Source organism: Triticum dicoccoides, chromosome 1A (genome assembly GCF_002162155.2).
Source record: "Triticum dicoccoides isolate Atlit2015 ecotype Zavitan chromosome 1A, WEW_v2.0, whole genome shotgun sequence".
Lineage (NCBI taxonomy): Eukaryota > Viridiplantae > Streptophyta > Magnoliopsida > Poales > Poaceae > Triticum > Triticum dicoccoides.
In genome coordinates this window covers 132,107,062-132,127,151 of record NC_041380.1, presented here as the reverse complement: position 1 = coordinate 132,127,151, position 20,090 = coordinate 132,107,062, and positions in this window count along the sequence as shown.

The following is a 20,090-nucleotide window of genomic DNA, read 5'->3' as shown; positions in this document are numbered from 1 at the left end:
GTGCCTCGACACGTGGGAGCTATAGCCGCATCGAGGGCGTTACACGCGCGCCCCGGCTTCTCGCTTCCTACCACCGCTCCCGCTAGCCCCGCCGAACCCACTGTAGCCGTGCTGCTCTACTACCGCGCCTCTGTTCACGCGCGCCACCGTCGTTGCCCTGCCCCGCCTCCGCCCGCGTGCTCCGGCCACCGCTGCCTCCCCTACGCGCCCGCGCGCCGCCGTGTTACCGGCGCTTGCCAGGCCGCGCCCACCCCGCGGTCGCTCTCCCTGCCGCTTGCTGTGCACATGCGCCGCCCTCCCGCGACCGGCCACTGCCTCGGCTCGCCGCTGCAGGGCGCAGCACTAGCCGGCCGGCTTCTCCGCGGCCGCGCCCGTGGTCGGCCTTGGGCACGGGCGCCACACCCGTGCGCCCGCATGCCCGTAACCGCTATGCCCCCCCGGGCCACTTACATGCGGGCCCCAGCGCCCTGAGAACGAAATTAAAAGAAAAGAATTAAATAAATAAATAATAATATAATTAATGAATTAATTAACCAATTAATTTTGTTTAAATTTAACTAATTATGATTAATTAACCCTGAGAACGTGCAGGAGTTCTCGGGGAGATGGCCCATGACCCATGGGGGCATAGGTTTAGTCCGGCGTGCTGGCCTCTCTATTAAGCCTAGGTTGGGTTGCGGCGTATTGTTTGGCCGAGGCCGGGCATGACCCAGGAAAGTGTGTCCGCCCGGAATTAATCGAGCGTGGTGGGTAAGTTGGTGCACCCCTGCAGGGAAGAAAACATCTATCGATAGCCTGTCCTATGGTAACGGACACTTGGAGTTGTATCCCGATCGATACAACTAGAACTGGATACTTGTGATGAGAACTGGATGCTGATGAGAATTGGATTGTGATGATAACTGGATAGTATGGCTCTGGGATTGCTTTCTCGCAGGGAGTCGAGAAAGGATCTCTGGCCGAGGTTGATAACGCTACTACTACTTTACTTTATGCTACTCTACTCCCTCCTGTTGCTGCAAGATGGTGGTTTCCAGAAGATGCTAGTCTTCGATAGGCTAGGCTTTCCCCTTCCCTTCTGGCATTCTGCAGTTTAGTCCACAGATACAACCCATTCCTTTGATACAGATGCATACTTAGTTTAGATCTGATGTAAGTCTTGCGAGTACTTTGGATGAGTACTCACGGTTGCTTTGCTACTTATTTTTCCCCCATACCCGATTGTTGCGACCAGATGACGGATCCTAGGAGCCAGACGATGCCACTGATGACTACTACTACCCGGAGGATGCCTACTACTACGTGACGACCGCTGACGACTTGGAGTAGTTAGGAGGCTCCCAGGCAGGAGGCCTTGTCTTTTTGATCATTGTTGCTTTTGTGCTAGCCTTCTTAAGGCAATCCTGTTTAATTCATGTCTGTACTCAGATATTGTTGCTTCCGCTGAATCTTGTGTTTTCGAGCCCTCGAGGCCCCTGGCTTGTAATATAAAGCTTGTATTATTTTAATTTGTGTCTAGAGTTGTATTGTGATATCTTCCCGTGAGTCCTTGATCTTGATCGTACACATTTGCATGTATGATTAGTGTACGGTCAAATCGGGGGCATCACAAGTTGGCCGGGCATTCTTAGCCCTTGCCGCAAGTACTCGAGACAGGGCGATGGGGTCACATCGATCGTGAGTCTTTGCTCGTTACCGCGTGTTCCTAATCCACTACGATTTGGATATTTGATCCGAGGGGCCTCTGGCCTGATAGCACTAACCATCACGTGGGCATAGTATGGGCGTTCTGCGTCGTATACATCAGCGACTGAGCGGCGTGCGCCGGGTTGGACTGGAAAGCACCTACCTTGTTGAAGGAGGTAGCTAGGTCTGCTCACCGGCCGCGTACGCAATGTGCAGGAGTTCCCGGGGAGATGGCCCATGACCCCTGGGGGCATAGGTTTAGTCCAGCGTGCTGGCCTCTCTATTAAGCCTAGGTTGGGTTGCGGCGTATTGTTTGGCCGAGGCCGAGCATGACCCAGGAAAGTGTGTCCGGCCGGAGTTAATCGAGCGTGGTGGGTAAGTTGGTGCACCCTTGCAGGGAAGAAAACATCTATCGATAGCCTGTCCTACGGTAACGGACACTTGGAGTTGTATCCCGATCGATACAACTAGAATTGGATACTTGTGATGAGAACTGGGTGCTGATGAGAATTGGATTGTGATGATAACTGGATAGTATGGCTCTGGGATTGCTTTCTCGCAGGGAGTCGAGAAAGGATCTCTGGCCGAGGTTGATAACGCTACTACTACTTTACTTTATGCTACTCTACTCCCTCCTGTTGCTGCAAGATGGTGGTTTCCAGAAGATGCTAGTCTTCGATAGGCTAGGCTTTCCCATTCCCTTCTGGCATTCTGCAGTTTAGTCCACATATACAACCCATTCCTTTGATACAGATGCATACTTAGTTTAGATCTGATGTAAGTCTTGCGAGTACTTTGGATGAGTACTCACGGTTGCTTTGCTACTTCTTTTTCCCCCATACCCGATTATTGCGACCAGATGACGGATCTCAGGAACCAGACGACACCACTGATGACTACTACTACCCGGAGGATGCCTACTACTACGTGACGACCGCTGATGACTTTGAGTAGTTAGGAGGCTCCCAGGCAGGAGGCCTTTCCTTTTCGATCATTGTTGCTTTTGTGCTAGCCTTCTTAAGGCAATCCTGTTTAATTCATGCATGTACTCAGATATTGTTGCTTCCGCTGAATCTTGTGTTTTCGAGCTTATGTATTCGAGCCCTCGAGGCCCCTGGCTTGTAATATAAAGCTTGTATTATTTTAATTTGTGTCTAGAGTTGTGTTGTGATATCTTCCCGTGAGTCCTTGATCTTGATCATACACATTTGCGTGTATGATTAGTGTACGGTCAAATCGGGGCGTCACAAGTTGGTATCAGAGCCAACTGCCTGTAGGAATCCCCCTTCCACACTCCTTGACCTAAGTTGAGTCTAGTCGATGAAAATTGTTTTACTAACTTGGCTATGCGGCCCCTGGACCCACGTCGCCATTGGGTGTTATTAGGATCTTTTATTCCTCGATCTATACTCTGGGACTCTGATCTCTCTTCTATTCGGGTTAAATGATTTTGCTAAAATCTAACTCTAGGTTCTCGTTACCACTTCCTACCGGAGAACCCTCTCATTACGGATGATCGACTGCTTCAACAGAAGATTCTGACAATACTCTCCGATATTTTTCTCGAGACCTTGTGCCTGTTGCTTTTGCAATTCCCTGCCACCGAAAATCCCTATGGATAAATACTTACACCTATCGTTCTTACTTTTATTCCTAGTTGGTCTTGTTATTACAAGATACCCCGAAATACTCGTCATTGTTTCGATAATCCTTTGAGCTTACTGCCTTGTTGTTCTTTGTCACCTGAATACCCCTACGGATAATTCTCGCACTTATCGAGTATCCGCTCATCCCCTAGTTGTTCATGTGTTTCACAATGGTCATCGAAATACTATTCGATCCTCCAAAAATCCTTAGTAGCTTATTGCTCTGCAATACTTGTCTGCTTGCATGATGGATGCTTTCCTTATGACTGGCAATATTCGTTAGTATCCTTAGGTACCGTCATTTTGATCCCTTTGATTCAACATGAGTGCGAATGCACTCAATCATCAGTTGATCCTTTTAAATTATCTTTCCGGCTCAGACGTCATTTTAAACATGAGCTGGTTCTCAACAAATCCAATTGCCGTCGATTGTACCCCTAAGGCTATTCAACTTATCCATCCCTAATTAGAACATTGCTTCTGATCCCTTGATTTGAAAATCATAATTCCTTTGCATTTGAGCTCTGGATTAGTCAGTTGTTTCCATAATCCAATGCCTTTGCATTGTTACTTCCTCTGGTTGTGTGCCGATGCTCATGTCAGCTCTGTTATGGACCGGCAGATCCTTTGATGGATTTTATCCGACAACATCCTTCATATTCAATAACCGTGTGAGCCTTCCCTCGAATACATAATGCCTTTGGTAAATTGTATCATCTACTTTCTCAACCTTGCTCTACTTTCGAGCTGGTGGTATTTACTATTGAAGCTTGTGGTATATGATTCCACGATACCCTGACAGGTTGAACCTATGCCTTTCTTAATCTGTGCGAACCCGAAAGTTTTCACGGCTCATACTCCTCTGGTAATTCACCAGGTAGGTTTTTGACACTGAAATCATTTTTAACTAGAGCAGTGAATGAAAGGTTATGCATTGAAGAAGTGGGAGTCGACCTTGAACCTTGCGTTCATGCCCATGGACACGATGTAGATCTTATCATTAAAGCCTCTCTTAATTAATTATTCCTTTGGTATAAGTTCATCTTATATCTGGGATCTGGCCTTTTGCAATCGTGGTTCCGACCATGTTCTCCTTTAAGTACCATTTCTCGTGCAGGTTTAAGCACTTGTCTTGTGCGGAGTAATACCCCAGACCAACCTCTACTTTGATTTGTCGTCAAGTATTACCCCTGGTATCTCAAGATTATCACGGAACTGCATAACTTCTTATGAGTTCTTCTTCAAGTATTATTTGACTTTCGCTGCATCATCATTTGACTTGATGTCATCGCCGACCGATTACATCTTCATGAAATCTCTCGACAAATGTGTCGTGGTCATCAGCAACATCCTGAGCTCTTCCAAGATATCTATCGAATTCTTGGTGAGAAATAGCTTCCTTTGCCCTCGATGATTTGGGTTATCATCGACAACATTATTGCATTCCCTCCAACATAAGACTTGTTCCTGTTTTGTGTTATACCATGAGTTCCTTGCTATCCAACATTTGTTCTTCTTTACCTTGGGGTATTACCATCTTTTATATCCAGGATGCCATGCTTAGCACACCCGGCCGGAGGCCCTATTGGTTATAGATTCCTTTTCAGCAACGCTATCCATTTTTCCATGAGGAAATTGTAAGACTTATTCTACAAATTATTCCTGATGGATCCTTTGTGTTTCCAAAGTCTGACCTTTGCCTGTAGTCCATGTCAATGCTATCTCGAAGCAAATATATTTTACTCCAATTATCAACAAAAACATTTAAAGCCTAATGTTAAATGTTTCCTGCTCAATTATCCAAACACCGCTGTATGGGTAAAGTCATGAAATTTCTCTCTCCTTACCTAAAGAGTTTTCTACATTATATCCTATCAAGGATATCATGCCCTGCGTGTCCTTGGTAAGCATATACCCTTGAAATATGTGTTTAAACACATTTTCCTTTCCATTGTTCTGTTAATCTGATGCTCACATTTCCTTTACATTGGTTTGTTTAGCCTTTCCGGTGATCTATATGATCTAAGCAGCAATATTCTTCTGCTTATGTAAACACCTAGGTGCACAACCGTGTCGGTAAGACCCTGTTACTATTGTTGATGACATCCCGGTAGCCACCGATGGACGAGAACTTTGCCTATTGGTCCACCTCGTTTCCACGAGCAGGAAAATGGTTCTCTTCGTCCCTCGCCCTTGGTACCGACGTTGTTGCCGACATAATCGACGGGTTACCCTCTGACATGCCTTGCTATCATGACCATGCAAGATGTCACCACTCCTCCTACTTTTATCCCACATGGTGGGCTCATAACCCACAGTTCCAGAGGATTGAAACCTGACTCACCTGTACACCACCTGTTCCCAAGGTTGTTCATCGCGCTTGACTTCATATGTAATTCACGGACCACGTGTCTAGTGATCTATTCTGACATGAGACGCAATACCTATTTGAAGGAAATATGTCCTAGAGGCAATAATAAAGTTATTATTTATTTCCTTATATCATGATAAATGTTTATTATTCATGCTAGAATTGTATTAACCGGAAACATAATACATGTGTGAATATATAGACAAACAGAGTGTCACTAGTATTCCTCTACTAGACTAGCTCGTTAATCCAAGATGGTTATGTTTCCTAACCATGGACAAAGAGTTGTTATTTGATTAACGAGATCACATCATTAGATGAATGATCTGATTGACATGACCCATTCCATTAGCTTAGCACCCGATCGTTTAGTATGTTGCTATTGCTTTCTTCATGACTTATACATGTTCCTATGACTATGAGATTATGCAACTCCCGTTTGCCGGAGGAACACTTTGTGTGCTACCAAACGTCACAACGTAACTGGGTGATTATAAAGGTGCTCTACAGGTGTCTCCAAAGGTACATGTTGGGTTAGCGTATTTCGAGATTAGGATTTGTCACTCCGATTGTCGGAGAGGTATCTCTGGGCCCTCTCGGTAATGCACATCACATAAGCCTTGCAAGCATTGCAACTAATGAGTTAGTTGTGAGATGATGTATTACGGAACGAGTAAAGAGACTTGCCGGTAACGAGATTGAACTAGGTATTGAGATACCGACGATCGAATCTCGGGCAAGTAACATACCGATGACAAAGGGAACAACGTCTGTTGTTATGCGGTCTGACCGATAAAAGATCTTCATAGAATATGTAGGAGCCAATATGAGCATCCAGGTTCCGTTATTGGTTATTGACCGGAGACATGTCTTGGTCATATCTACATTGTTCTCGAGCCCGTAGGGTCCGCACTCTTAAGGTTTTGATGACAGTTATATTATGAGTTTATGCATTTTGATGTACCGAAGTTTGTTCGGAGTCCCGGATGTGATCATGGACATGACGAGGAGTCTCGAAATGGTCGAGAGATAAAGATTGATATATTGGATGAAGGAAATATGCCCTAGAGGCAATAATAAAGTTATTATTTATTTCCTTATAATCATGATAAATGTTTATTATTCATGCTAGAATTGTATTTTCCGGAAACATAATACATGTGTGAATACATAGACAAACAGAGTGTCACTAGTATGCCTCTACTTGACTAGCTCGTTAATCAAAGATGGTTATGTTTCCTAACCATGAACAATGAGTTGTTATTTGATTAACGAGGTCACATCATTAGTAGAATGATCTGATTGACATGACCCATTCCATTAGCTTAGCACCTGATCGTTTAGTATGTTGCTATTGCTTTCTTCATGACTTATACATGTTCCTATGACTATGAGATTATGCAACTCCCGTTTACCGGAGGAACACTTTGGGTACTACCAAACGTCACAATGTAAATGGGTGATTATAAAGGAGTACTACAGGTGTCTCCAATGGTCGATGTTGGGTTGGCGTATTTCGAGATTAGGATTTGTCACTCCGATTGTCGGAGAGGTATCTCTGGGCCCTCTCGGTAATACACATCACATAAGCCTTGCAAGCATTACAACTAATATGTTAGTTGTGAGATGATGTATTACGGAACGAGTAAAGAGACTTGCCGGTAACGAGATTGAACTAGGTATTGGATACCGACGATCGAATCTCGGGCAAGTAACATACCGATGACAAAGGGAACAATGTATGTTGTTATGCGGTCTGACCGATAAAGATCTTCGTAGAATATGTAGGAGCCAATATGGGCATCCAGGTCCCGCTATTGGTTATTGACCGGAGACGTGTCTTGGTCATGTCTACATTGTTCTCGAACCCGTAGGGTCCGCACGCTTAAGGTTACGATGACAGTTATATTATGAGTTTATGCATTTTGATGTACCGAAGGTTGTTCGGAGTCCCGGATGTGATCACGGACATGACGAGGAGTCTCGAAATGGTCGAGACATAAAGATTGATATATTGGAAGCCTATGTTTGGACATCGGAAGTGTTCCGGGTGAAATCGGGATTTTACCGGGTTACCGGGAGGTTACCGGAACTCCCCGGGAACCACATGGGCCTTCATGGGCCTTAGTGGAAAGGAGAAAGGGGCAGCCCAAGGGGGCTGCGCGCCTCCCCCCTTCTCCTAGTCCTATTAGGACTAGGAGAGGTGGCCGGCCACCCCTCTCCCTCTTTCCCCCTTGGGAATCCTAGTTGGAATAGGATTGGAGGGGAGTCCTACTCCCGGTAGGAGTAGGACTCCTCCTGCGCCTCCTCCTCCTGGCCGGCGCACCCTCCCCCCTTGGCTCCTTTATATACTGAGGCAGGGGCACCTCTAAACACACAAGTTGACACAAGTTGATCCACGTGATCGATTCCTTAGCCGTGTGCGGTGCCCCCTGCCACCATATTCCTCGATAATACTGTAGCGGAGTTTAGGCGGAGCCCTGCTGCTGTAGTTCATCAAGATCATCACCACGCCGTCGTGCTGACGGAACTCTTCCCCGACACTTTGCTGGATCGGAGTCCGGGGATCGTCATCGAGCTGAACGTGTGCTCGAACTCGGAGGTGCCGTAGTTTCGGTGCTTGATCGGTTGGATCGTGAAGACGTACGACTACTTCCTCTACGTCGTATCATCGCTTCCGCAGTCGGTCTGCGTAGGGTACGTAGACAATACTCTCCCCCTCGTTGCTATGCATCACATGATCCTGTGTGCGCGTAGGAAAATTTTTGAAATTACTACGAAACCCAACAGTGGCATCCGAGCCTAGGTTAATGATGTTGATGTTATATGCACGAGTAGAACACAAGTGAGTTGTGGACGATACAAGTCATACTGCCTACCAGCATGTCATATTTTGGTTCAGCGGTATTGTTGGACGAGACGACCCGGACCAACCTTACGCGTACGCTTACGCGAGACCGGTTCCCTCGACGTGCTTTGCACAGAGATGGCTTGCGGGCGACTGCCTCTCCAACTTTAGTTGAACCAAGTATGGCTACGCCCGGTCCTTGCGAAGGTTAAAACGGAGTCTATTTGACAAACTATCGTTGTGGTTTTGATGCGTAGGTGAGATTGGTTCTTACTTAAGCCCGTAGCAGCCACGTAAAACATGCAACAACAAAGTAGAGGTCGTCTAACTTGTTTTTGCAGGGCATGTTGTGATGTGATATGGTCAAGGCATGATGCTGAATTTTATTGTATGAGATGATCATGTTTTGTAACCGAGTTATCGGCAACTGGCAGGAGCCATATGGTTGTCGCTTTATTGTATGCAATGCAATCGCGATGTAATGCTTTACTTTATTACTAAACGGTAGTGATAGTAGTGGAAGCATAAGATTGGCGAAACGACAACGATGCTACGATGGAGATCAAGGTGTCGCGCCGGTGACGATGGTGATCATGACGGTGCTTCGGAGATGGAGATCACAAGCACAAGATGATGATGGCCATATCATATCACTTATATTGATTGCATGTGATGTTTATCTTTTTATGCATCTTATCTTGCTTTGATTGACGGTAGCATTATAAGATGATCTCTCACTAAATTATCAAGAAGTGTTCTCCCTGAGTATGCACCGTTGCAAAAGTTCTTCGTGCTGAGACACCACGTGATGATCGGGTGTGATAGGCTCTACGTTCAAATACAACGGGTGCAAAACAGTTGCGCACGCAGAATACTCAGGTTAAACTTGACGAGCCTAGCATATGCAGATATGGCCTCGGAACACGGAGACCGAAAGGTCGAGCGTGAATCATATAGTAGATATGATCAACATAATGATGTTCACCGATGAAACTACTCCATCTCACGTGATGATCGGACATGGTTTAGTTGATTTGGATCACGTGATCACTTAGAGGATTAGAGGGATGTCTATCTAAGTGGGAGTTCTTTAATAAGATGATTAATTGAACTTAAAATTTATCATGAACTTAGTCCCTGATAGTATCTTGCTTGTTTATGTTGATTGTAGATAGATGGCTCGTGCTGTTGTTCCGTTAAATTTTAATGCGTTCCTTGAGAAAGCAAAGTTGAAAGATGATGGTAGCAATTACACGGACTGGGTCCGTAACTTGAGGATTATCCTCATTGCTGCACAGAAGAATTACGTCCTGGAAGCACCGCTGGGTGCCAGGCCTGCTGCTGGAGCAACGCCAGATGTTATGAACGTCTGGCAGAGCAAAGCTGATGACTACTCGATAGTTCAGTGTGCCATGCTTTACGGCTTAGAATCGGGACTTCAACGACGTTTTGAACGTCATGGAGCATATGAGATGTTCCAGGAGTTGAAGTTAATATTTCAAGCAAATGCCCGGATTGAGAGATATGAAGTCTCCAATAAGTTCTACAGCTGCAAGATGGAAGAGAACAGTTCTGTCAGTGAGCATATACTCAAAATGTCTGGGTATAATAATCACTTGATTCAATTGGGAGTTAATCTTCCGGATGATTGCGTCATTGACAGAATTCTCCAATCACTGCCACCAAGCTACAAGAGCTTCGTGATGAACTATAATATGCAAGGGATGAACAAGACTATTCCCGAGCTCTTCGCAATGCTGAAAGCTGCGGAGGTAGAAATCAAGAAGGAGCATTAAGTGTTGATGGTTAACAAGACCACTAGTTTCAAGAAAAAGGGCAAAGAGAAGAAAAAGGGGAACTTCAAAAAGAACGGCAAGCAAGTTGCTGCTCAAGAGAAGAAACCCAAGTCTAAACCTAAGCCTGAAACTGAGTGCTTCTACTGCAAGCAGACTGGTCACTGGAAGCGGAACTGCCCCAAGTATTTGGCGGATAAGAAGGATGGCAAGGTGAACAAAGGTATATGTGATATACATGTTATTGATGTGTACCTTACCAATGCTCGCAGTAGCACCTGGGTATTTGATACTGGTTCTGTTGCTAATATTTGCAACTCGAAACAGGGACTACAGAATAAGCGGGCACTGGCAAAGGACGAGGTGACGATGCGCGTGGGAAACGGTTCCAAAGTCGATGTGATCGCGGTCGGCACGCTACCTCTACATCTACCTTCGGGATTAATATTAGACCTAAGTAATTGTTATTTGGTGCCAACGTTGAGCATGAACATTATATCTGGATCTTGTTTAATGCGAGATGGTTATTCATTTAAATCAGAGAATAATGGTTGTTCTATTTATATGAGTAATATCTTTTATGGTCATGCACCCTTGAAGAGTGGTCTATTCTTATTAAATCTCGATAGTAGTAATACACATATTCATAATGTTGAAACCAAAAGATGCAGAGTTGATAATGAAAGTGCAACTTATTTATGGCACTGTCGTTTAGGTCATATCGGTATAAAGCGCATGAAGAAACTCCATACTGATGGACTTTTGGAACCACTTGATTATGAATCACTTGGTACTTGCGAACCGTGCCTCATGGGCAAGATGACTAAAACACCGTTCTCCGGTACTATGGAGAGAGCAACAGATTTGTTGGAAATCATACATACCTATGTATGTGGCCCGATGAATATTGAGGCTCGTGGCGGATATCGTTATTTTCTCACCTTCACAGATGATTTGAGCAGATATGGATATATCTACTTAATGAAGCATAAGTCTGAAACATTTGAAAAGTTCAAAGAATTTCAGAGTAAAGTTGAAAATCATCGTAACAAGAAAATAAAGTTTCTACGATCTGATCGTGGAGGAGAATATTTGAGTTACAAGTTTGGTGTACATTTGAAAAATTGTGGAATAGTTTCGCAACTCACGCCACCCGGAACACCACAGCGTAATGGTGTGTCCGAACGTCGTAATCGTACTTTACTAGATATGGTGCGATCTATGATGTCTCTTACTGATTTACCGCTATCATTTTGGGGATATGCTTTAGAGACGGCCGCATTCACGTTAAATAGGGCACCATCAAAATCCGTTGAGACGACGCCTTATGAACTGTGGTTTGGCAAGAAACCAAAGTTGTCGTTTCTTAAAGTTTGGGGCTGCGATGCTTATGTGAAAAAGCTTCAACCTGATAAGCTCGAACCCAAATCGGAGAAATGTGTATTCATAGGATACCCAAAGGAAACTGTTGGGTACACCTTCTATCACAGATCCGAAGGCAAAACATTCGTTGCTAAGAATGGATCATTTCTAGAGAAGGAGTTTCTCTCGAAAGAAGTGAGTGGGAGGGAAGTAGAACTTGACGAGGTAACTGTACCTGCTCCCTTACTGGAAAGTAGTTCATCACAGAAAACTGTTTTCAGTGACACCTACACCAGTTAGTGAGGAAGCCAATGATAATGATCATGAAACTTCAGATCAAGATACTACTGAACTTCGTAGATCAACCAGAGTAAGATCCGCACCAGAGTGGTACGGTAATCCTGTTCTGGAGGTCATGCTACTAGATCATGATGAACCTACGAACTATGAAGAAGCGATGGTGAGCCCAGATTCCGCAAAGTGGCTAGAAGCCATGAAATCTGAGATGGGATCCATGTATGAGAACAAAGTATGGACTTTGGTTGACTTGCCCGATGATCGGCAAGCAATTGAGAATAAATGGATTTTTAAGAAGAAGACTGACGCTGATGGTAATGTTACTGTCTACAAAGCTCGACTTGTCGCAAAAGGTTTTCGGCAAGTTCAAGGAATTGACTACGATGAGACCTTCTCACCCGTAGCGATGCTTAAGTCCGTCCGAATCATGTTAGCAATTGCCGCATTTTATGATTATGAAATTTGGCAAATGGATGTCAAAACTGCATTCCTGAATGGATTTTTGGAAGAAGAGTTGTATATGATGCAACCAGAAGGTTTTGTCGATCCAAAGGGAGCTAACAAAGTGTGCAAGCTCCAGCGATCCATTTATGGACTGGTGCAAGCCTCTCGGAGTTGGAATAAACATTTTGATAGTGTGATCAAAGCATTTGGTTTTATACAGACTTTCGGAGAAGCCTGTATTTACAAGAAAGTGAGTGGGAGCTCTGTAGCATTTCTGATATTATATGTGGATGACATATTACTGATTGGAAATGATATAGAATTTCTGGATAGCATAAAGGGATACTTGAATAAAAGTTTTTCAATGAAAGACCTCGGTGAAGCTGCTTACATATTAGGCATTAAGATCTATAGAGATAGATCAAGACGCTTAATTGGACTTTCACAAAGCACATACCTTGACAAAATTTTGAAGAAATTCAAAATGGATCAAGCAAAGAAAGGGTTCTTGCCTGTGTTACAAGGTGTGAAATTGAGTAAGACTCAATGCCCGACCACTGCAGAAGATAGAGAGAATATGAAAGATGTTCCCTATGCATCAGCCATAGGCTCTATCATGTATGCAATGCTGTGTACCAGACCTGATGTGTGCCTTGCTATAAGTTTAGCAGGGAGGTACCAAAGTAATCCAGGAATGGATCACTGGACAGCGGTCAAGAACATCCTGAAATACCTGAAAAGGACTAAGGATATGTTTCTCGTATATGGAAGTGACAAAGAGCTCATCGTAAAAGGTTACGTTGATGCAAACTTTGACACTGATTCGGACGATTCTAAATCGCAAACCGGATACGTGTTTACATTAAACGGTGGAGCTGTCAGTTGGTGCAGTTCTAAACAAAGCGTCGTAGCAGGATCTACATGTGAAGCGGAATACATAGCTGCTTCGGAAGCCGCAAATGAAGGAGTCTGGATGAAGGAGTTCATATCCGATCTAGGTGTCATACCTAGTGCATCGGGTCCAATGAAAAATCTTTTGTGACAATACTGGTGCAATTGCCTTGGCAAAGGAATCCAGATTTCACAAAAGGACCAAACACATCAAGAGACGCTTCAACTCCATCCGGGATCTAGTCCAGGTGGGAGACATAGAGATTTGCAAGATACATACGGATCTGAATGTTGCAGACCCGTTGACTAAGCCTCTTCCACGAGCAAAACATGATCAGCACCAAAGCTCCATGGGTGTTAGATTCATTACAGTGTAATCTAGATTATTGACTCTAGTGCAAGTGGGAGACTGAAGGAAATATGCCCTAGAGGCAATAATAAAGTTATTATTTATTTCCTTATAATCATGATAAATGTTTATTATTCATGCTAGAATTGTATTTTCCGGAAACATAATACATGTGTGAATACATAGACAAACAGAGTGTCACTAGTATGCCTCTACTTGACTAGCTTGTTAATCAAAGATGGTTATGTTTCCTAACCATGAACAATGAGTTGTTATTTGATTAACGAGGTCACATCATTAGTAGAATGATCTGATTGACATGACCCATTCCATTAGCTTAGCACCTGATCGTTTAGTATGTTGCTATTGCTTTCTTCATGACTTATACATGTTCCTATGACTATGAGATTATGCAACTCCCGTTTACCGGAGGAATACTTTGGGTACTACCAAACGTCACAACGTAAATGGGTGATTATAAAGGAGTACTACAGGTGTCTCCAATGGTCGATGTTGGGTTGGCGTATTTCGAGATTAGGATTTGTCACTCCGATTGTCGGAGAGGTATCTCTGGGCCCTCTCGGTAATACACATCACATAAGCCTTGCAAGCATTACAACTAATATGTTAGTTGTGAGATGATGTATTACGGAACGAGTAAAGAGACTTGCCGTTAACGAGATTGAACTAGGTATTGGATACCGACGATCGAATCTCGGGCAAGTAACATACCGATGACAAAGGGAACAACGTATGTTGTTATGCAGTCTGACCGATAAAGATCTTCGTAGAATATGTAGGAGCCAATATGGGCATCCAGGTCCCGCTATTGGTTATTGACCAGAGACATGTCTCGGTCATGTCTACATTGTTCTCGAACCCGTAGGGTCCGCACGCTTAAGGTTACGATGACAGTTATATTATGAGTTTATGCATTTTGATGTACCGAAGGTTGTTCGGAGTCCCGGATGTGATCACGGACATGACGAGGAGTCTCGAAATGGTCGAGACGTAAAGATTGATATATTGGAAGCCTATGTTTGGACATCGGAAGTGTTTCGGGTGAAATCGGGATTTTACCGGGTTACCGGGAGGTTACCGGAACCCCCCGGGAGCCATATGGGCCTTCATGGGCCTTAGTGGAAAGGAGAAAGGGGCAGCCCAAGGGGGCTGCGCGCCTCCCCCCTTCCCCTAGTCCTATTAGGACTAGGAGAGGTGGCCGGCCACCCCTCTCCCTCTTTCCCCCTTGGGAATCCTAGTTGGAATAGGATTGGAGGGGAGTCCTACTCCCGGTAGGAGTAGGACTCCTCCTGCGCCTCCTCCTCCTGGCCGGCGCACCCTCCCCCCTTGGCTCCTTTATATACTGAGGCAGGGGCACCTCTAAACACACAAGTTGACACAAGTTGATCCACGTGATCGATTCCTTAGCCGTGTGCGGTGCCCCCTGCCACCATATTCCTCGATAATACTGTAGCGGAGTTTAGGCGGAGCCCTGCTGCTGTAGTTCATCAAGATCATCACCACGCCGTCGTGCTGACGGAACTCTTCCCCGACACTTTGCTGGATCGGAGTCCGGGGATCGTCATCGAGCTGAACGTGTGCTCGAACTCGGAGGTGCCGTAGTTTCGGTGCTTGATCGGTTGGATCGTGAAGACGTACGACTACTTCCTCTACGTCGTATCATCGCTTCCGCAGTCGGTCTGCGTAGGGTACGTAGACAATACTCTCCCCCTCGTTGCTATGCATCACATGATCCTGTGTGCGCGTAGGAAAATTTTTGAAATTACTACGAAACCCAACAGTGGCATCCGAGCCTAGGTTAATGATGTTGATGTTATATGCACGAGTAGAACACAAGTGAGTTGTGGACGATACAAGTCATACTGCCTACCAGCATGTCATATTTTGGTTCAGCGGTATTGTTGGACGAGACGACCCGGACCAACCTTACGCGTACGCTTACGCGAGACCGGTTCCCTCGAAGTGCTTTGCACAGAGATGGCTTGCGGGCGACTGCCTCTCCAACTTTAGTTGAACCAAGTATGGCTACGCCCGGTCCTTGCGAAGGTTAAAACAGAGTCTATTTGACAAACTATCGTTGTGGTTTTGATGCGTAGGTGAGAGTGGTTCTTACTTAAAGCCCGTAGCAGCCACGTAAAACATGCAACAACAAAGTAGAGGACGTCTAACTTGTTTTTGCAGGGCATGTTGTGATGTGATATGGTCAAGGCATGATGCTGAATTTTATTGTATGAGATGATCATGTTTTGTAACCAAGTTATCGGCAACTGGCAGGAGCCATATGGTTGTCGCTTTATTGTATGCAATGCAATCGCGATGTAATGCTTTACTTTATTACTAAACGGTAGTGATAGTCGTGGAAGCATAAGATTGGCGAGACGACAACGATGCTACGATGGAGATCAAGGTGTCGCGCCGGTGACGATGGTGATCATGACGGTGTTTCAGAGATGGAGATCACAAGCACAAGATGATGATGGCCATATCATATCACTTATATTGATTGCATGTGATGTTTATCTTTTTATGCATCTTATCTTGCTTTGATTGACGGTAGCATTATAAGATGATCTCTCACTAAATTATCAAGAAGTGTTCTCCCTGAGTATGCACTGTTGCAAAAGTTCTTCGTGCTGAGACACCACGTGATGATCGGGTGTGATAGGCTCTACGTTCAAATACAACGGGTGCAAAACAGTTGCGCACGCAGAATACTCAGGTTAAACTTGACGAGCCTAGCATATGCAGATATGGCCTCGGAACACGGAGACCGAAAGGTCGAGCGTGAATCATATAGTAGATATGATCAACATAATGATGTTCACCGATGAAACTACTCCATCTCACGTGATGATCGGATATGGTTTAGTTGATTTGGATCACGTGATCACTTAGAGGATTAGAGGGATGTCTATCTAAGTGGGAGTTCTTTAATAATATGATTAATTGAACTTAAAATTTATCATGAACTTAGTCCCTGATAGTATCTTGCTTGTTTATGTTGATTGTAGATAGATGGCTCGTGCTGTTGTTTCGTTAAATTTTAATGCGTTCCTTGAGAAAGCAAAGTTGAAAGATGATGGTAGCAATTACACGGACTGGGTCCGTAACTTGAGGATTATCCTCATTGCTGCACAGAAGAATTACGTCCTGGAAGCACCGCTGGGTGCCAGGCCTGCTGCTGGAGCAACGCCAGATGTTATGAACGTCTGGCAGAGCAAAGCTGATGACTACTCGATAGTTCAGTGTGCCATGCTTTACGGCTTAGAATCGGGACTTCAACGACGTTTTGAACGTCATGGAGCATATGAGATGTTCCAGGAGTTGAAGTTAATATTTCAAGCAAATGCCCGGATTGAGAGATATGAAGTCTCCAATAAGTTCTATAGCTGCAAGATGGAAGAGAACAGTTCTGTCAGTGAGCATATACTCAAAATGTCTGGGTATAATAATCACTTGATTCAATTGGGAGTTAATATTCCAGATGATTGCGTCATTGACAGAATTCTCCAATCACTGCCACCAAGCTACAAGAGCTTCGTGATGAACTATAATATGCAAGGGATGAACAAGACTATTCCCGAGCTCTTCACAATGCTAAAAGCTGCGGAGGTAGAAATCAAGAAGGAGCATCAAGTGTTGATGGTTAACAAGACCACTAGTTTCAAGAAAAAGGGCAAAGGGAAGAAAAAGGGGAACTTCAAAAAGAACGGCAAGCAAGTTGCTGCTCAAGAGAAGAAACCCAAGTCTAGACCTAAGCCTGAAACTGAGTGCTTCTACTGCAAGCAGACTGGTCACTGGAAGCGGAACTGCCCCAAGTATTTGGCGGATAAGAAGGATGGCAAGGTGAACAAAGGTATATGTGATATACATGTTATTGATGTGTACCTTACCAATGCTCGCAGTAGCACCTGGGTATTTGATACTGGTTCTGTTGCTAATATTTGCAACTCGAAACAGGGACTACAGAATAAGCGGGCACTGGCAAAGGACGAGGTGACGATGCGCGTGGGAAACGGTTCCAAAGTCGATGTGATCGCGGTCGGCACGCTACCTCTACATCTACCTTCGGGATTAATATTAGACGGCGGGCGTGCATTTTGATGACAGTTATATTATGAGTTTATGCATTTTGATGTACCGAAGGTTGTTCGGAGTCCCGGATGTGATCACGGACATGACGAGGAGTCTCTATATGGTCGAGACATAAAGATTGATATATTGGAAGCCTATGTTTGGACATCGGAAGTGTTCCGGGTGAAATCGGGATTTTACCGGGTTACCGGGAGGTTACCGGAACCCCCCGGGAACCACATGGGCCTTCATGGGCCTTAGTGGAAAGGAGAAAGGGGCAGCCCAAGGGGGCTGCGCGCCTCCCCCCTTCTCCTAGTCCTATTAGGACTAGGAGAGGTGGCCGGCCACCCCTCTCCCTCTTTCCCCCTTGGGAATCCTAGTTGGAATAGGATTGGAGGGGAGTCCTACTCCCGGTAGGAGTAGGACTCCTCCTGCGCCTCCTCCTCCTGGCCGGCGCACCCTCCCCCCTTGGCTCCTTTATATACTGAGGCAGGGGCACCTCTAAACACACAAGTTGACACAAGTTGATCCACGTGATCGATTCCTTAGCCGTGTGCGGTGCCCCCTGCCACCATATTCCTCGATAATACTGTAGCGGAGTTTAGGCGGAGCCCTGCTGCTGTAGTTCATCAAGATCATCACCACGCCGTCGTGCTGACGGAACTCTTCCCCGACACTTTGCTGGATCGGAGTCCGGGGATCGTCATCGAGCTGAACGTGTGCTCGAACTCGGAGGTGCCGTAGTTTCGGTGCTTGATCGGTTGGATCGTGAAGACGTACGACTACTTCCTCTACGTCGTATCATCGCTTCCGCAGTCGGTCTGCGTAGGGTACGTAGACAATACTCTCCCCCTCGTTGCTATGCATCACATGATCCTGTGTGCGCGTAGGGAAATTTTTGAAATTACTACGAAACCCAACATTGGAAGCCTATATTTGGATATAGGAAGTGTTCCGGGTGAAATCGGGATTTTACCGGAGTACCGGGAGGTTACCGGAACCCCCCGGAAGGTATATGGGCCTTAGTGGGCTTTAGTGGAAGAGAGGAGAGGTGGCCAGGGCTGGGCCGCGCGCCCCTCCCCCCTAGTCCGAATAGGACAAGGAGAGGGGGCGGCGCCCCCCCTTCCTTCTCTCTCTCTCCTCTTTCCCCCTTCCCGGATCCTATTCCAACTAGGAAAGGGGGGATCCTACTCCCGGTGGGAGTAGGACTCCTCCTGGCGCGCCCTCCTCCTAGCCGGCCGCAACCCGCCCCCCCTTTGATCCTTTATATACGGGGGCAAGGGGCACCCCTAGACACACAAGTTGATCCGTGTGATCATATTCTGAACCGTGTGCGGTGCCCCCTTCCACCATAGTACTCGATAATATTGTAGCGGTGCTTAGGCAAAGCCCTGCGACGGTAGTACATCAAGATCGTCACCACACCGTCATGCTGACGGAACTCTTCCCCGACACTTTGCTGGATCGGAGTCCGGGGATCGTCATCGAGCTGAACGTGTGCTAGAACTCGGAGGTGCCGTAGTTTCGGTGCTTGATCGGTCGGGCCATGAAGACGTACGACTACATCAACTGCGTTGTGCTAATGCTTCCGCTGTCGGTCTACAAGGGTACGTAGATCACACTCTCCCCTCTCGTTGCTATGCATCACAATGATCTTGCGTGTGCGTAGGAATTTTTTTGAAATTACTACGTTCCCCAACAGTGGTATCAGAGCCTAGGTTTTATGTGTTGATGTTATATGCACGAGTAGAACACAAGTGAGTTGTGGGCGATATAAGTCATACTGCTTACCAGCATGTCATACTTTGGTTCGGCGGTATTGTTGGACGAAGCGGCCCGGACCGACATTACGCGTACGCTTACGCGAGACCGGTTCTCCCGACGTGCTTTGCACAAAGGTGGCTAGCGGGTGACAGTTTCTCCAACTTTAGTTGAACCAAGTATGGCTACGCCCGGTCCTTGCGAAGGTTAAAACAGCACCAACTTGACAAACTATCATTGTGGTTTTGATGCATAGGTAAGATTGGTTCTTGCTTAAGCCCGTAGCAGCCACGTAAAACTTGCAACAACAAAGTAGAGGACGTCTAACTTGTTTTTGCAGGGCATGTTGTGATGTGATATGGTTAAGACATGATGCTAAATTTTATTGTATGAGATGATCATGTTTTGTAACCGAATTATCGGCAATTGGCAGGAGCCATATGGTTGTCGCTTTATTGTATGCAATGCAATCGCGCTGTAATGCTTTACTTTATCACTAAGCGGTAGTGATAGTCGTGGAAGCATAAGATTGGCGAGACGACAATGA